Raw genomic sequence first — 8,367 nt, 5'->3', positions numbered from 1 at the left:
CACCATTAAAACGTTTTATAATTCTGTGATTTTTTTTTTTAATCTTTTAAAAAATAGTTACTTAAAATACTGGGATGTGTTAGACGATAGCTGCAAAATAATCCCATGGGGGCGGAGGGAATGGGTGGGAATATATAGATAAAACAAGATTGGTGGGGTGATAACTGAAAGCTGAGTGGTGAGCACGTGGATGTTCATGATAACGTTCCCATGAAAATGTCTTTAATAAAAGGCCCTTCAAAAAATGCATGAAGATTTAGAGGCTTAAAAAGCTCATTGGCTGGTTATCAAGTGGAAGCGTTCCCGTCCTAAGGTAGAGATCACAGTCTGGTGTCCACCTGGGCCACGGGAGCCTGTCCCCGGGGGGGGGGAAGTTTTGAGCCTCCCTTTCTGGAACAGTCCCCATATTACAGAATCGGCTCTGTCCTGGAGAAATCGTAGCCATACCTTTTGGATGAAGTAACATCCCATCTCTCTGTTTTTCCCTCTTTGTTTTCCTTCCCGACAGAATGGGCAGTATCTGTGGAAGAAGCTGAGTCATGCGCCCTTCACTACCCTTTCTGAACAAGGGTTTTTCCTCGTAAATTGTCTAGTGGGCTAGTCCGTTTGGGGATTTGTCACAGTCATTTCCTGACCATCCCCATGGCCACAGGCGAAAAGCACTAGAATGAGATTTGGCCCCTAGTGAAAAGAGTTCCCCAAACCCCAACCAACTAAAAATCTTTACGTGGAATTTTCTTCAGGCCTCCTTCCACAGGACCAGCCCCCACGCATTTATACCAGCTTCTCTCCACTTCCCTTGGCCCCGGACCAAAGGGACGTGGGGAGCGTGGAAATCTGGGTCTCGTGGGAAAAGATTCCAGGGATTTTCCTTTTTTTTTTTCCTCTCTGTGCCATTGGGCAACTCCGTACGTTGTCATTCCAAATGCATGTGAGACTTTGGTTTCCTGTAAACAAACACGGCATCTGGGGCGGTCAAGGGGTATCTCTGCTGTTGGTTAAGCCACGAGTCTTCCTCTCCTGGCGACAAAATCTGCTTTCCTTTGGAGAACACTCTGGTAAGTCTGGGGCGCGGCTGACCCCGCTTGTACCGCACGGGTGGGGCACATGCATAATGCGGGCCCGTCTACATGGGAGCCCGGCCGCCAAGCAAAGCCTTGAACACCGTGTGTAGCCCAGCAGTTCTCAAGTGTTTCTATCCCGGCACCTCTTTGTGCCTGTCCATACCGCGGAGGACCCCAGGGCGTTACCCTCAGGGATTAAGTCATCTTTTCTGCCGCCTGGAGAAAGGCTGCCTGAGGATGAAGCCCAACCAAGAAAGCACAACCAAGAGGCCGAGAATGAAGAACCCACACGCCACGATCTGACCCCTTGGAGCATTGCAAAGTGAGACCTACCCCGGCATTTTTCAGGTGCGTGAGCCCCGGGTAGGTTGGATTTCTGTTAGCATCGTTGCTTGCGGCAGCCCTGCTTAGGCTGGAGAGGGTGATCCCTCACCGTGCTCTTTCTCACAGGCCTGGGTGCTCGGTAACGATGGGTCCATATGGCTGTGGAGCACACAGTGAAGCAGTTTCTAGAACCTCCCATAGGAGCTAACCGCCATCAGAAATTTCAGAAATGTGAGATACGGTATTTGTGAGACATAACGGTCCAGAAAAAAAGGCTAGAATATAGCCTTTATATTAGAGTATACCCCAGAATATTAAGATATTCTAGAATATTCTAGAGTATTCTAGAATATACCCCAGAGGCATTTCAAGAATAGATAGGCTCAGGGGCAGTGATGACGCTAAACTACATACATGAAGGCTCCCAAGGCCTCAACATTAAGAGTTGTTTGGTGCTTAAGGCACCCAAATGGAAGCTTCTGGGCTGGACCACCTCAGTTCCCTAGAACACGCTTGACGGTGGCTGGAATCCGTGCCAAATTCATGACTTATGACCCAGCAAAGGCCGCTTTGCCTTATGTTCTGACAGAAAACAAAAAGCAAAAAAAACCCCACAACACTGTGCTGTTTTCCAGAGAATCACAGAAGGACCCTCGCGACCTCGGGAGTCTCCAAAGCAAGTTGCGTGAAATAACGTAGAGAATAAATGAGCAGTTCGGAACTCCCTCGCTTCCCAAAAGACCTACACAATTTCTTGCTGTTGGTGAAGTTCATCAGGACTGAGAAAAACAGAGAGGTTAGTCTTCCGGCAGAACCGGCCCCAGAAACTCAGGCAAGAGACTCTGGGGTGGACCCGGGAAGCCAGAAGTGATGGAGGTTGACGCACAGTCCTTAAAATTGGACGTCTGAGGCAGACTACTAATCCTCAACCCTCCCACTTAGTAATAAAACTCCTGATTTTTCACGGGGCTTGTGACCGTCCAAAATAAAGGGTACATTTCCCAGCCCCCCTCCCCCCCTACAACTAGAGACGCCACGTGACTAGGGACCAGGCAGTGGATGTCATGTTTAACTTCCAGCATGTGCCCTCAGAGAAAGGGGACTTGCTCTTTTCCTCCCTCTGGCTGGAATTTAGATGTGATGTTGAGATCATGAGTAGCCGTTTCATACCATGAATTAAACCGCTAAGGCTGGGAAAGCGGGAAGAAAATGGAGCCAGGGTCCCTGATGATCGTGGAGACATCATAAACCTTGGCCGCCTGCATCTGGCCTTGCCTGTGAGAGAAACATGGATTTCTGTCTCTGTAAACTCTTGGAGTTATGGATATTTTTTAGTTTTCTGTGATGGGCGGTCAAGCCGAATCTGATCCGATAAAACCCCCGAGAAACAAATTCTCTGCAAGTGAAAATTAGCAAATCCTCAAACCCAAGTAGGAGACCCTCCAAAACTCTGCCGCAGGCCTGGAACGGACAGCGTGATATGATGTGTTTCAGAGCCGATGAGAGAGGCGTTCCGCCCCTCCCCCCAGGGTTGGTGACGTTAACTCCGAAATGATGGGGACTGTCCTACTTTCTCTGGCTGTGGCCCTGGGTAACTTGAAGAGGCTGCTCGCTCTCAGACTTGCTTTCCTTCCCACGCAGGCTCCAACCTTGGAAGGGAGGTGGTTGAAAGCTACAAGGTCAGTGTGTTTGCATGCTCGCTTTTTGGAAATTTGCTTTCCCAGCCCCGGCCTTTGTTAGAAGAGACCCCAGTGCTTGTCAGCACCTCCAGGAGCACCAGAGAGCGACATTCACCCCGCGGTTCTCAAGCCTGAGTGTGCATCAGAGTGCCCTGGAGGGCTTGTTCAAGCGGCTCTTGGTACCAGAAGCCCACAGCTTATGATTCAGCGGGTCTGGGGTGAGGCGGAACATTTGCATTTGCGACGAGTTCCATGAACCGCACTTTCAGATCAGATTATATATAGAAACAAATATAATATCCTTTCCGTATCGGTCTCCTCTTTGACCAGGGGAAGTGTAACCAGACAAAAATAACTAACCGAGGTCAAGGTACTGTGCCCAAAAGCAGAACTGAAGAAGAGGGTGGTGAATGAAAAGGAAGAGTCCTTCAGAAAGATCTCTCTGGAAGCCGGAAGTGCAGGAGGCAGAGGGCCCTTTGGAGGGGACTCCGCAGAGGCCTGGTCCAAGCGGACAAGGCAGGCCTGGTAGAGGCTGGGCGGTGGGGTTGGGAGGGGAAGGCGGAGTTTGGGGACAGTGCTCAGCTCTGTTGCTGCTGTGAAAGAGCGGGTAGGAAAGACACGAATCAGTGTTTGTGAAGAGCAGAGTTGTTGTGAAAACACGTTTTAGCAGAAGCGTCTGTAACATGCAGCGCTCGGGAAACGAGCACGTACAGCAAGACTTTATAAGCATCCGACGTGCAATTAGCTTTCCCCGCCGCGTGGCTAGCCAGTGGAATACCTTGAAAAGTCCGGCGTGCCGCTTAACAAGTCTGTGAACTTGACAAAAGGAATTCAACCTCTCGGAGCCTCCGTTTCCTCATCTGTGAAATGAGGCTAATAGCGTCGTCCTTGTGCGGGTTTCTCTGACTCATAAATGTCACCGCCGACCGGCTCGGTCTGTGGAAGGTACTAGCTGTCAGATCAGCCTCCTTTCCTCCCCACCCCCCACCTCCCGCCGCCCCGAAACTCACAACCTTCTGCATTTCCTGGCTGAGTCGGCAGATGGGGTAGTTGAGTCGCCCGGTGAGCCTCGCCTGAGTCTCGTCCTCAAAGCAGCTGTCCTGAGCTGCTTCTACTGGGGACAAACCTATATTCCTTCTTGACTGCTCCTCAGAGGAGGGCAGCGGTCCTGGCCGGAGGCGGCAACAGCAGTGTCGCTACAAGGTCTGAGGTTTCACCTGAAACACCCAGCTGAGCTGCCGGGAGGCCCCAGGCGTTGCAAACTGTTTTTCATGCTAACCGCAGCTAAGCCGGGTGTCTGTTGTTTCCTGAAGGCGTGCTACAGAGAACCTTCTTCAGGGTCCAACTCCTCATCAGATTCATACTCTTGTCTGTAAGGAAGGCGTTGTTAGTTGCCTGGCATTAATGAAGTGTTCGGTTTTCGGTGTTTGGTTTTTTTAAGCGTTTGGAGTCCAGGAGAACGAACGCGTTGGCTCTCCGCTGTTTCATCTGCTTGGGTGAAGGGAAGCGGATGTTCCAGGTTGGACAAGGGACTGAAACAAGCTAAAGAAAGGCAGCCCCTTCTATCCGGCCGCCTTCCCTACATCTGTCCTCAGAAGTTCCCGCCCGGCACCTAACTTTCTAGGATTCGATACCTATCGCCTGGTCAGCTCTGCTCCAAGAAGCCAGGTTAGCGCTGGACCAAACACGACGTGCGGAGGACTGAGTCGGGGCGTCTGTGTTACAGCAGCACAACGTCCAGCCACGGGAACAGTCACTGCTGGGTGTCGGGGGCAGAGCCCAGAGCAGTAATATTCCAGAGCACGATTGATCTCCAGAGCATTGCGGTGTAATAGAACTGCTGAGGGTCTCAGGTTCAGTTTGAACAGCACTATCCGATCCTATCAGACCCAATGCCCTCCCTTTGATGACAAATATTGTGCAATTCTCCCCTACAGCCTCCTAAAACGACAGGCACAAGTGTCTACCCAGAGTTGATCTGGCCCACTCTAATGTCCTCACAATAGATAAAGGATAAATAAAAGAGAAGTGGTCATAATAAATTCATACGTATTTCAGCAGCTAGAAGACAACAAGGGAGTAGTCTGGTGCTTGTGCCTGGTCACGCATTCGCCCAAATAGGACAACCGCCAAGCGGAATTGAGTGTTGGTGACTCAGATCCCACGAGCGGCATTGTACTGGTGAATAATTCTCTGTCAGATTCCAACCAAGCGTAAGTGTAATCTTCCCTTCATTTACATAGAAGTATCAAGTTGTAAAAGATAAATTGTGTTTATATGTAGAACAGAGTGAGGCTCTTGACTCTTCATTCGTTGTGACAGCAACCCCGCTTATAAAATTCCTGCGCGAACACACACACACACACACACACACACACATCATTTCCTAAACAACCCCTAGGAGGCAGTATTGCCACTGTTGAGAACCACTGGCTTGGTGATCAGGGAAGTGCCCCCCAAAACATGGGGAGTGCCTCTAGCTGCCTTCCAATACTTCTAGAAAGCATCAGGTTCTCCAGGTAATTACCTAACGCCTCCCCAACCCCAAAATCCAAGACCTGCATACCCGGTAGCCAGATTGGATGGCAATAAGGTAGATGCCCGTGGCAGGTGGCTCTGCCCTGGAATTCTGTGTGACAACGTGCCTATTAGCTCTGACCTCAGATCAAACAATCGTGCAACCCACCACAGTCAGCCTGGGACAGGCAGGCAAAAAGGGACCCCTGGCCCCTGGCTCATCCTCCTGTGCCAGCCTCCACCCCACCCACCTTGCCAGGCTACGGAGCAAAGGCCCGGAGGCTAAGCCCACAGCAGATCCTCACGGAGCAGGGCTGGCCCAGCTTTGCACCAGCCCCTGGGATTATTTGGCAATCGGGGGTGTCGAGACGCTCCCGGTTCGGACTCTCATTAATTAAACGTTCTGGCTACTTGACGGTTAATGCACCATCCTATTTGCTCCGATGCTTGTGAAAGTTTTCCAAAACTCGCGAATTCACCCTTTACCCAAACACCACTGGCTTAGTTAGCAGGCAAGATTCCTTCTCCTTTCATCTCTTTTCCAGTTTCCCATAGTGGAATCGTAATATTTTTGTATTAATAGAAATGCATTTAGTAAACACACAAGCCCAGTTCCCTGGCTTCCTGAAAGCACGTTGCAGAGAGCTGAGCTTTTGTTTTCAGATGACTGCCACATTTGGGGCTCCTCCTGCCTCGCCACGGTGCCTGTGCAGGCCTCAAAGACTGGGTTTCATGTGGAGTCAGATCTCAGGAAATGTCCTGAAAACTTCGTTGACTTTTCTGGTTTCCGCAAACTTTTTTCCACAATAAATGGAGTGAGTGCGCTGGGTCCGCTGGAAGGCGGGGTGGGGGGGGGGGCGGGGGGGGGTCTTCTGAGAAGCAGACGAAGGTGGAATCCCATGTGCAATGGATTCTATTAGGGAAAGGCCTACGTTGGACAGTGTGGAAGGAGCCAGGACGGGCTGGAAGCTGTCAGGCCGCAATGCAAGTATTACCTGGAGTGCCTATCAGGATACTTAGGTCGCTGGTAAAATATTAGCTAGATCTATGAACAAGTGAGTACACGAGAAAGACAACAAAATTGAATACGGTGAAGAGACTTGGCAAAAACGATCATTAAAACATTTTTTTAATCAAATCCGTTATGGTTAAGATTGCTCTACAGGTTCAGGGGAAGCGGGGGGCTGGCCGGCTCAGTCAGTGAAACATGCATCGGGGTTGTGAGTTTGAGCCCCATGTCAGGCGTAGAGATTTCTTAAAAAAAAAAAAAAAAAAAAAGAACTGGGGCGCCTGGGTGGCTTGGTCGGCTAAGCGGCCGACTTCGGCTCAGGTCATGATCTCGCAGTCCGTGAGTTCGAGCCCCGCGTCGGGCTCTGGGCTGACAGCTCAGAGCCTGGAGCCTGTTTCAGATTCTGTGTCTCCCTCTCTCTCTGCTCCTCCCCTGTTCATGCTTTGTCTCTCTCTGTCTCAAAAATAAATAAACGTCAAAAAAAAAAAAAAGAACTTTAGGGGAAATTTATTAATATTTAATAGAATTCTACACTTTTATTGTGTTACAGGGTCTCTGCAAATCAGGGTCTCTGATTCGGTGGGCTTTCTCAATTAGCCAACCGACTGCTGACCATGGGAGGCTTCTACATTTGTTGCACACGGTACAACTACATTGGCCACTAATTTGTCATGTGGGATAATAATGAAAACACCAGGATGTGTCTGGGATGGAAAGCGTTTGTGAAGGTCAATTTAGGGTCCCGGTTAGGTCCTTTCATTTCATAAATATTTTTTTAAGTTTATTTGTTTTGAGAGAGAAGGCAAGAGTGAGCATGAGTGGGGGAGAGGCAGAGAAAGAGAGAGAGAGAGAGAGAGAGAGAGAGAGAGAGAGAGAATCCCAAGCAGGCTCCATACCATCAGTGCAGAGCCCAATGTGGGGCCCGAGCCATGAACCGTGAGATCGTGACCTGAGCCAAAGTCAGATGCTTAACCCACTGAGCCACCCAGGTGCCCCTCAGAAATATTTTTTAAGAATGGTTTTAGAACCTTGTTGAAATCATAAATGGTCTATTTCGACTTCATCTGTACTTGGCAAAGATATCAACATGTTATACGTATATTTTATGACGATATGACTATATTTTATAACTATATACATATAGCTATATATAGTTATACATGGAATAATTTTCTAGATCCCAAAGGAAAAAGATCAGCCAAAGGGTTTTGGTTTTCTGTCCAAGACATGCTAGGGAATATTCAGCTATCGCCCACATTGTATTTCCACTGAAGGAAGCATGCGTTTTAAAATTTAATTTGTCCAAGCCCATCTCCAATCCCGGGCTGTTCCATGTGGTTAATCCATCATGCAGAATTGCCTGCAAACCCTTAACTGCCCCAGCCCCAGCCGGTGGTCCGGGAAATGACCCGCTCTGGAGCCACACGGTCTCTGCCCCAGCTCTCCCTGCCTCCCACAGGGATCGGAGCAGGCCCTCCGCCTCCATGAGGCTCCAGTTCCCACCTCTAAAGGAAGGTCCTAACGATAAAGTTTGGGGGTGATAGTGGGGTGGTCCGGAGCCGACGACCAAGAAAGAATTCTTGAAGACGTCCTTGGTGCAAAAAGGTGATCTTATTAAAGCATGGGGACAGGACCCATGGGCAGGAAGAGCGGCACTGGGGTCGTGATGGGTAACTCATCATATACCCTCAGGTTGGGAGGGGGTCAGGGATAGAGTAAGTCCCTAAGGTACTTTGGAAGCAAGGTTTCCAGGACTTTGAGGGACTAGCTGTTG

At 49.6% G+C, this 8,367-nt stretch overlaps 1 long non-coding RNA gene across 2 annotated transcripts; it reads left to right on the top strand.

Annotated features, from left to right (window-relative positions):
- Positions 1-232: 232 nt before the first annotated feature.
- On the top strand, positions 233-5,356 carry LOC109275655 (uncharacterized). Of its 2 annotated transcripts, XR_002084299.2 has the most exons (4): positions 233-1,412; positions 2,024-2,184; positions 3,030-3,067; positions 4,509-5,356. It is a non-coding gene; the product is annotated as an uncharacterized LOC109275655 (long non-coding RNA). The 2 variants fall into 2 exon arrangements; XR_002084298.2 differs by having other exon boundaries at positions 2,024-3,067.
- The last annotated feature ends 3,011 nt before the right edge of the window (positions 5,357-8,367 follow it).

The sequence above is a fragment of the Panthera pardus genome, unplaced genomic scaffold (assembly GCF_024362965.1).
Source record: "Panthera pardus isolate Hobbes unplaced genomic scaffold, ASM2436296v1 HiC_scaffold_15, whole genome shotgun sequence".
Classification (NCBI taxonomy): domain Eukaryota; kingdom Metazoa; phylum Chordata; class Mammalia; order Carnivora; family Felidae; genus Panthera; species Panthera pardus.
The sequence above is the reverse complement of the archived record's forward strand: the minus strand, read 5'-3'. Positions and strand labels throughout refer to the sequence as shown.